The following is a 7,917-nucleotide window of genomic DNA, read 5'->3' on the forward strand; positions in this document are numbered from 1 at the left end:
CAGGCGATATGCGCCGTTTGAGTAGACTGTGTCTATCACAAACGGTCCTTCCCACTTGGGTTCGAATTTATCTTTCTTCTTGGAGTTGAGGATTATCGGTCGGCGAGCAGCGAGGACTAGATCTCCTTCCTTAAAGCTTCTCTGTCGGACTCTCTTGTTAAAAGCCCTAGATATTCTGGCTTGATATAACTCAATTTGTTGTTGAGCCTCCAAGCGCTTTTCATCCAACCTCTCGAGTTCTTCGAGATGTTTTTTATGCTGTTCTTCTGTCGTCATCTCAGTTGCGAGAGCGATCCGAAGTGACGGGATTTGAATCTCCAAAGGTAGCACAGCTTCACATCCGTATACCAACGAATATGGGGTAGCTCCCGTAGGTGTGCGTATGGTGGCGCGATAAGCCCAGAGTGCTTCACCGAGTTTATCGTCCCAGTCTCGTTTATTGGTCTTCACGAGCTTTGACAGGATCTTAATGATCGTCTTGTTGAACGCCTCAGCTAATCCATTCACAGCGGGATAATAAGCTGTCGACGAAACATCTTCAATTTTGAACTTGTCACAAAACCTGACGAAAGCGTTGCTTATGAACTGTGGACCGTTGTCATGGATGATCCGTCTTGGCACGCCGTGTCGATATATGACATGATGCTTAATGAAATTGATGACGTTGTTCGTCTTCACTTCTCTAAGCGGAATCGCTTCGGCCCACTTTGAGAAGTAATCTGTGATTGCGAGGATGAATCGATCACCTTTGACTGAAGGGGGAAAAATCGGACCGACGATGTCCATGCCCCATGTCTCGAACGGCCAAGACGTGATTGACGTGTGCAACTGCTCTGGTGGTTGATGCATGTAATTTGCATGTATCTGACAAGCATGACACTCTCGGGCGTATTCGATCGCGTCACAAACCATTGTTGTCCAAAAATATCCCATTCTCCTGATGCGATCATACAGTTTGGGGACGGGCTGATGCGCGCCACATTCTCCTTCGTGCGCTTCCTTAAGAACTTCTTCTGCTTCTTTGTTCGAAAGGCATCGGAGTAATAAACCATCGTACCCTCTACGGTATAACGTATGGGTCTCGGTATTGTAAAAGAATCTTAGTGCTCTTCGGCAGATTGATTCTCTTTCTTTTACGTCCTCCGGTAAAATACCATATTAGACGTAGTCAATGATAGGAAAACGCCAATCTCGGGACTCAGACCCAATTTGGGTTGAATTCACCTCCTTGGCGTTCGAGTTTCCATCATCTTCCTCTTCAATATCCATATCGTATATGGGTATGCAGAGTTGATGTGTCCTCACTGTGACTAGCAGCTCAGTTTCGGGAGGCTGCGCAAGTGATACTGCTAGTGCTGCCAGTGCATCAGCATAAGCATTCTGAAGACGATGTATTCAATAAAGAATTCTTCAAAAGATTCTGCCATTTTGATGGCTTCCTGGTGGTACGGGATCGGGTCTTGATTTCTGACTTCATACTCTCCACGGACTTGGTTGACTATCAATTGAGAATCCCCAAAAGCTTCAAGATATTCGACCCCCAGCTCTTTAGCGAAACTAAGTCCAATGAGAAGCGCGTTGTACTCGGCTACATTATTGGAACACGGACTAGTCAGTGAATAAGCTCGAGGCATCACATGCTTCCCCGGGGAAATTAAGACAACTCCAACTCCGGAGGAGACTGTAGAACCTTCTGGGGTTATTACCCTATTAACTGCTCTTGAAGCACCATCGAAATATAATTGCCATACTTGTTGGTGCGACGTAGTGTTAACCTCGTGGGTTTCATCCGGTAAGTCATCATATACTTCTGCCGTATCTGTGGTCGGGTTTGCCGCCAAAAGATCGCAAATCGCTTGTCCTTTGATCGACTTCTGTTGCTTGAAGTGCAAATCGTATTAGGACAAGAGAAGGGCCCACTTCGCTAACCGCCAATTCATAGAAGCCGGTTGCGTCATAAACACCCGTACTGGATTAACATTGGAAATGACGTAAATCGTTTGTCCAACCAAATAATGCCGCATCTTTTGCATTGCGAATACCAATGCGAGATATTCCTTCTCAATCATCGGATATCGAGACTCAGCGCCTATCAAGGTACGACTTAGGTAATAGACTGCCTGTTCGTGACCGTTATCGTCGTCTTGTGCTAGTAAAGCACTTATCGAGTGGTTCATCGCCTTGATGTAAATCAAGAACGGTTTACCCGATTTCGATGCAACGAGAACAGGAGGATTCGCCATATATGTTTTGATATCTTCGAATGATTTTTGGCAAGCGTCATCCCAAATAAATGACACGCCTTTCTTGTTTAGTTTGGAGAATGGTTGGCACTTCGTAGAAAGATTTGAGATGAACCGCCGGATGTAAGCTAGCCGCCCTTGCAGTCCTCTGAGCTCTCTCAGATTTCTAGGGGGTTGCAGCTCATGTATCGCTTTCACCTTATCGGGATCGATATGTATACCTTTAGTGGTGACGACGAATCCAAGGAATTTTCCGCTAGACATTCCAAGGAAGGATTTAGTAGGGTTCATCTTCAAATGATGGCTCCGCATGAGATCGAACATCGTCTTCAAGTCCTTGATATGATCTTCTTTGTTGCGGCTTTTTACAACCAAATCATCAACGTAGCATTCGACTGTTTTCCTGAGATATTCTTGGAAAATCTTAGTCATCGCTCGCTGGTACGTGGCGCCTGCATTCTTTAGACCGAAAGGCATCACGGTGTAGAAAAAGACACCGAGGGGCGTTCTGAACGCTGTATGCTTCTCATCATCTGGGTGCATCTTGATTTGGTTATATCCCGAAAAACCGTCCATGAAAGACATTCTCTCAAATCCACATGTATTGTCGATAATGATATCTATAATTGGGAGGGGGAAGTCGTCTTTTGGACATGTCGTATTCAGGTCCCTGAAGTCAATGCAAATCCTGATTTTACCGTTCTTCTTCATGACTGGAACGATATTGGCTAGTCAATCTGGATGTTGTTCCTCTCGGATAAATCCCTATTCGATCAATTTCTTAACCTCTGCCTCAATGGATTCCATAATCTGCGGACGAAACCGTCTTTGCTGTTCAATATATTCCCTGATGAGGGCAACTAATTCCTCCTTCTCATTTGGGGGAAGACTATCACTGATGAATATGGGCTTCGGGTTGGCCTCGTCACCCATGTTAACTTGGACTATTTTGTCTTCAGTGGGGGGTTCTCTCTGTTCGAACCTATCACCATACTGCATGTTCAGGTGATGAACCCACGGGTCTTCCCATGTTGGCATTTGATCGTCGTCTTCCATTGTGGACGGATCAGCTGTAGCCATGTTCGCCATTAGGGCTTTGAAAGCTTCCCCTAGACTTGTATCAGAGTCCCATTCCGAGGCATCTGGCGAATTTCCATCTTTGTATTGCTTAGATGATTGGTCATTAATTAACCAACAGCATTCGTCTTCTGAAGAAGATTCATACCCTAACCCTCGTCCGTATTTATAATAATCATCGGGTTTCCCTTTTGGTACATATACCGCTTTGACTGGAGTACGAGGACCTCGATCAAAGTATAGACCTTCTTCGAGTGTGAAATCATACCCCTGCTTTTCCATGAGCTTGCGCGCTTCCGGACTATACTTAGATAGATGCCGACCAGGTTTGTCATCATCCTCATCTTCGCTTAGGAAATGATCTGGTAATAGGGAGCTTTTTCCTTTACCGTAAATCACTTCTTTTGCGCTTCTCATTTTGTTCGGGACGATCATGGTTGTTCCGAAAGAACTCTGGAGGCGTTCCTTTGTTACATAAGACGATCGAAGCGGCATATACAAATCAGGATTATCGTACAACTCTTTCATCACATCATCAAGAGACAGGAAGTACTCCAAATCGTTATTTATTTCATTATTGGCAAGTTGCCAGTTACAACTACCCTCTGACGTTTTTTCATCGTCAAGATTGATTACAAAGGGTACAATGTCGTTTAAAACAAAACCACCATTGTAATCGAATCTGGCTTCGGAATCAGCTTCTTCTCCGCTGTCTGTGCCCTAGACCGATGGTTCTGTGTCGGATTCGTTACCATAGAGGAGAGAATCAGTGAAATAATTCTCAAACCCTTTAAATGGTTGTTTATCCGCGACCACCGTCCTGACCTTTCCACCAGTGTCGACATATTTCAGACACTGATGTAGGGTGGAGGGAACTACAACATTACTACGGATCCAAGGCCGACCCAGTAGTAAGTTATATGATGTCTCAGCATCAATCACGTAACACGTGACCTCCGTCTTCAGATCACCCATTTGGCATTTTATCCGGATCTTTCCCAAAGGCCTTGACCCGCTGGTGTTGAATCCGTAGATAACAGTGCCTGTTGACGCCAACTTGCTAACTGGAATGTCGAGGAAATGCATCAAGCGAAGCGGCATAATACTCACAGCAGAACCCGGATCCACTTGGATTCGGTTGACTTTGCTGGAGCCAATGTACCCGATGAAATATAGCGGTCGATCGTGGTTCGAATTCTTCGTCTGCATATCTTCTTTGGTGAAAGTAATGCAGGGAAGGTTCTTAGTCGCTATATTGCAGTGTTGACTCAGCGGTTCTGGCCCTTCAGGCACCGGCTTGATTTGGGTCAGAAACACTTCTGAATTGGCCAAAGCTTCTTGCAAGGCCTCCCTGGTTTCCTTGGACAACCGCAGCAACTCATACAGCGTTATCCATGCTGGAATGTTGGCTAGTTGAGCCATTATATCAAAGACTTGCGGAGTTTTCGAGCTTTCCGGTTTGTCTCTTCCAATCGGGCGACTGAAACGAGACTGCTTCGGATTCTGAACCTCCTGGGGATTCTTCTCCTTCGGTTTATTCACTGGCTGTTGTCGAGCTTCTGCGCCCGGTGTAGGACTCGTAATCACCCCCATCTCCGTGAGAGTTTTGGCTGGTCCCCGTTTATTCATCCCCTGCTCACTAGGCGGCGGATAATTGTAGTGATACTCATTTCCGCTTCTAGTGGCAAAGACTTCTTGTTCCTCTTCGGAGAGTGGGAAGGTAGGAGCTTCATCTCCATCCTCCTTGAAGATTGCGGACGTAGCATTGCAGGACTTGCCTTTGCCCTTTCTTTTCGAGGAAGTCGCCCACTGTTCGTCTTCAATTAGATCGGGATGAACCCAGAGGATTTCGCCGTTTGGGGTTGTGTGTGGCACAAGTCCCTTTTGGCGCTGTCCATGTGGGTCATCATTCACCGTCTTCATTCCCACTTTGGTGACGCGTTTCGGCTCGAACCATGTTGTGGGCACTGATCCAAAGCTGATTGACACTGCATTTGCTCCCACATTCTTGGCAGGCTTCGGGGTTATGACGCCCACGTCAATTAGCGCCTGGATCTTGTCCTTAAGGTGGTAGCACGACTTGGTAGGGTGATGGACAGCTCTATGGTATGCGCAATACTTTGGATCCGTCACTTTGCTAGCCCCTTCTTGATCCACGATCGCCGGCAGTTGGATTTTGTTGTTCTCCAACAGGTACTTGAAGATGCCGGGCACCTCGTCATCTTTGAAGGAGTACAAGTTGTTGCCATTGTCCTCGAGATTGTTGGGGTGCTTGTTGCTGTGGTTGCAATTGAAAGGTTTGATTAGCATCAACTGCATTAGCATGTGCCTTACCTTTCCCCCTTGGGTTGAAATTCTGTGCTGGAGCATTTGTCACCTGTTGGCCTCTCTCCGCCTTCTTTCTCTTAAGGAATCGCTCAGCTTGCTCCCCTCGGACCTTCAGATCCTTCCATGTTTTCGATGGTGCTGTCCCCATTGCTTCCAACATGTCCAAGGACAGATTATTATGGCAGGTCTGGAGAATGAATTCCTCGATGATCGGATCCCGGCAGTTCATCGCCTTGTTCCGGAACCTTTTGACGAAGGTGTCGACTAACTCCCCATCCTTCTGCTTATCATCGAGTAATGATCCGATAGATATCTCGGTGTCGTCGTCGAAGAAATTGGTGAGGAACATGGTCTCCATATCGTCCCAGCTGTTCACGCTACCTGGCTTGAGGCGGCGATACCAATCGAAGGCGGCTCCGCGAAGAGTGCCGACGAATGACCGCACCATCAGAGGCTCATTGCCGGAGATTACCCCCAAGTGCGATTTGAAATAAATCAAATGCTGAGTGGGCGAACCCATCCCGTTAAAAGGCGTGAAGTTAATTAGGTTGAACGTCGCCGGATATGGGATCGATTCCCACTCTCTTGGGTATGGACAGGGAATGCCTGTTTTCTTTGTCTCTTGAGCGGAAATCAATGTGTTGATTTTTCTCTCGAGATTCTTGATCTTCAAGTTTTCACCTGTGTCTTCGTTGGCATTCTCGTTACCACCCCCTGCATTGACGGGAGGAATATTGGCATTATGCGTCTCATTCGCATTTGTGTCCTCATCTTCCAGATTAACCTGGTTGCGACGACTTGGCTCGCCTTGCTGGTTCGTCATGCATTTCTCTCATGTTTTGCATAGCCATCTGCATTTCAAACCTGAAGGCCTCCTGTTGCTTAGCCATGGCCTCTTCAAGCATCTTGGCCACTTGTTCCGCACTTATCATAAGTGCCTCGCGGGGCTGTCCCTCGCTGGATACCATATTATCTGATGCAACCGCAGAGCCAGCATCAGATTCTTCATCTTCTGAAGGTAGTCTTATCCGAACCCTACCATAAGTTCCTCGTGTAATGGCTCCGGACTGTAGACGAGTTAGATACCGGGGTACTGGCGGAATTAACTCGAGATTATCCCGTGTCGATGCCCTTTTGCTGGTCATATTGGTGGTGACCCTCGGAAATTCTCCATCTTCGACTATCCTTCTACTTCGCTGGAAACGCCTAGGCCTTGGTTTCGGCGCTTCGATACTAAGCCTTTCGAAAACCGAAACTCGTTCGGGGACCGCCTTAATGCAGTTGCATTCAGACAATACTGCCCGAATGAGCTTTGAACAAGGGCACTGAGTTTCCTGTTCTCGGGGACTCCTTTTCCTGGTTTTATTCGTACCCCTAGCACGATAGTACAACTCGTCTGCTTAATGATCGGAGTAACCTATCGTGTGTTGGCATGACTTCTCAGGTATAACACTATCGTCATCAGACGATAATGTTTCTTTCTGAGGGTGAATTGCCTTCTTAGGGCTTTCAAAAGTCACGCGCCTCGAAACCTGCCTTTTTGGGCGTGAGTCCTCAGCGGGCTCCTAGACTTCGATGCGCAAATTGGTGCACGTAGCTGCCCTGATTTCTTTGTCATGTTGGAGGTGACGGCGAACCCCAACGTGTTGAGTCGTCCGGGGCTTCTTCATTGGGCCCAAACGCTCTTGAACTGGAGCTTTGCTTCTCTCGTCGGGAATTGGACCGAGGCGCTCCAAAACTGATTTCTTCCTTTGGGACGATTCTTCATGATCTCCCGGAGAAGCTATTGGAATTACCGGCGACTTGGGTTGATTCGCTGGTGGTTGAACTTTTGTTGGAGGCTGCTTCGGCCTCCATACTTGGTGGGTTGATGATGGATTTTTGGCCACTCTTTCTTCCTCCAGCTTCTTGGCCTCCTGCACAAGAATTTTTGCTTGTGCGAGTAACTCGCGGCGTTTGTGAATCCGCTCTTCAAGTGTCGAACGGTTCCATTTGACCCGGATCCATTCGTTCGTTGGCGGCTTGGAAGAGGCGCCGTTCATCTGTTGTTGAGGTTGTTTGCCTCTCTTGTTCTTCAGATCCGCGTTGTAGCGGATCCCGTCAACCGACTCCATGGCATTTGCGAATTGTTTCGCAAGGCGTTGATGTTGCCTTTGGCGGGCTCTCTTCGAGAGAGTCACCACGCCCTCTGCGGCAGAAGGGTTGGCCAGAGCAGATCCAACCTGGTTGGGAATTGGAGGAATCTCACCCGATGCGACTTTGGCATCAA

Source organism: Asparagus officinalis, chromosome 8 (genome assembly GCF_001876935.1).
Source record: "Asparagus officinalis chromosome 8, Aspof.V1, whole genome shotgun sequence".
In the NCBI taxonomy this organism is placed as follows: domain Eukaryota; kingdom Viridiplantae; phylum Streptophyta; class Magnoliopsida; order Asparagales; family Asparagaceae; genus Asparagus; species Asparagus officinalis.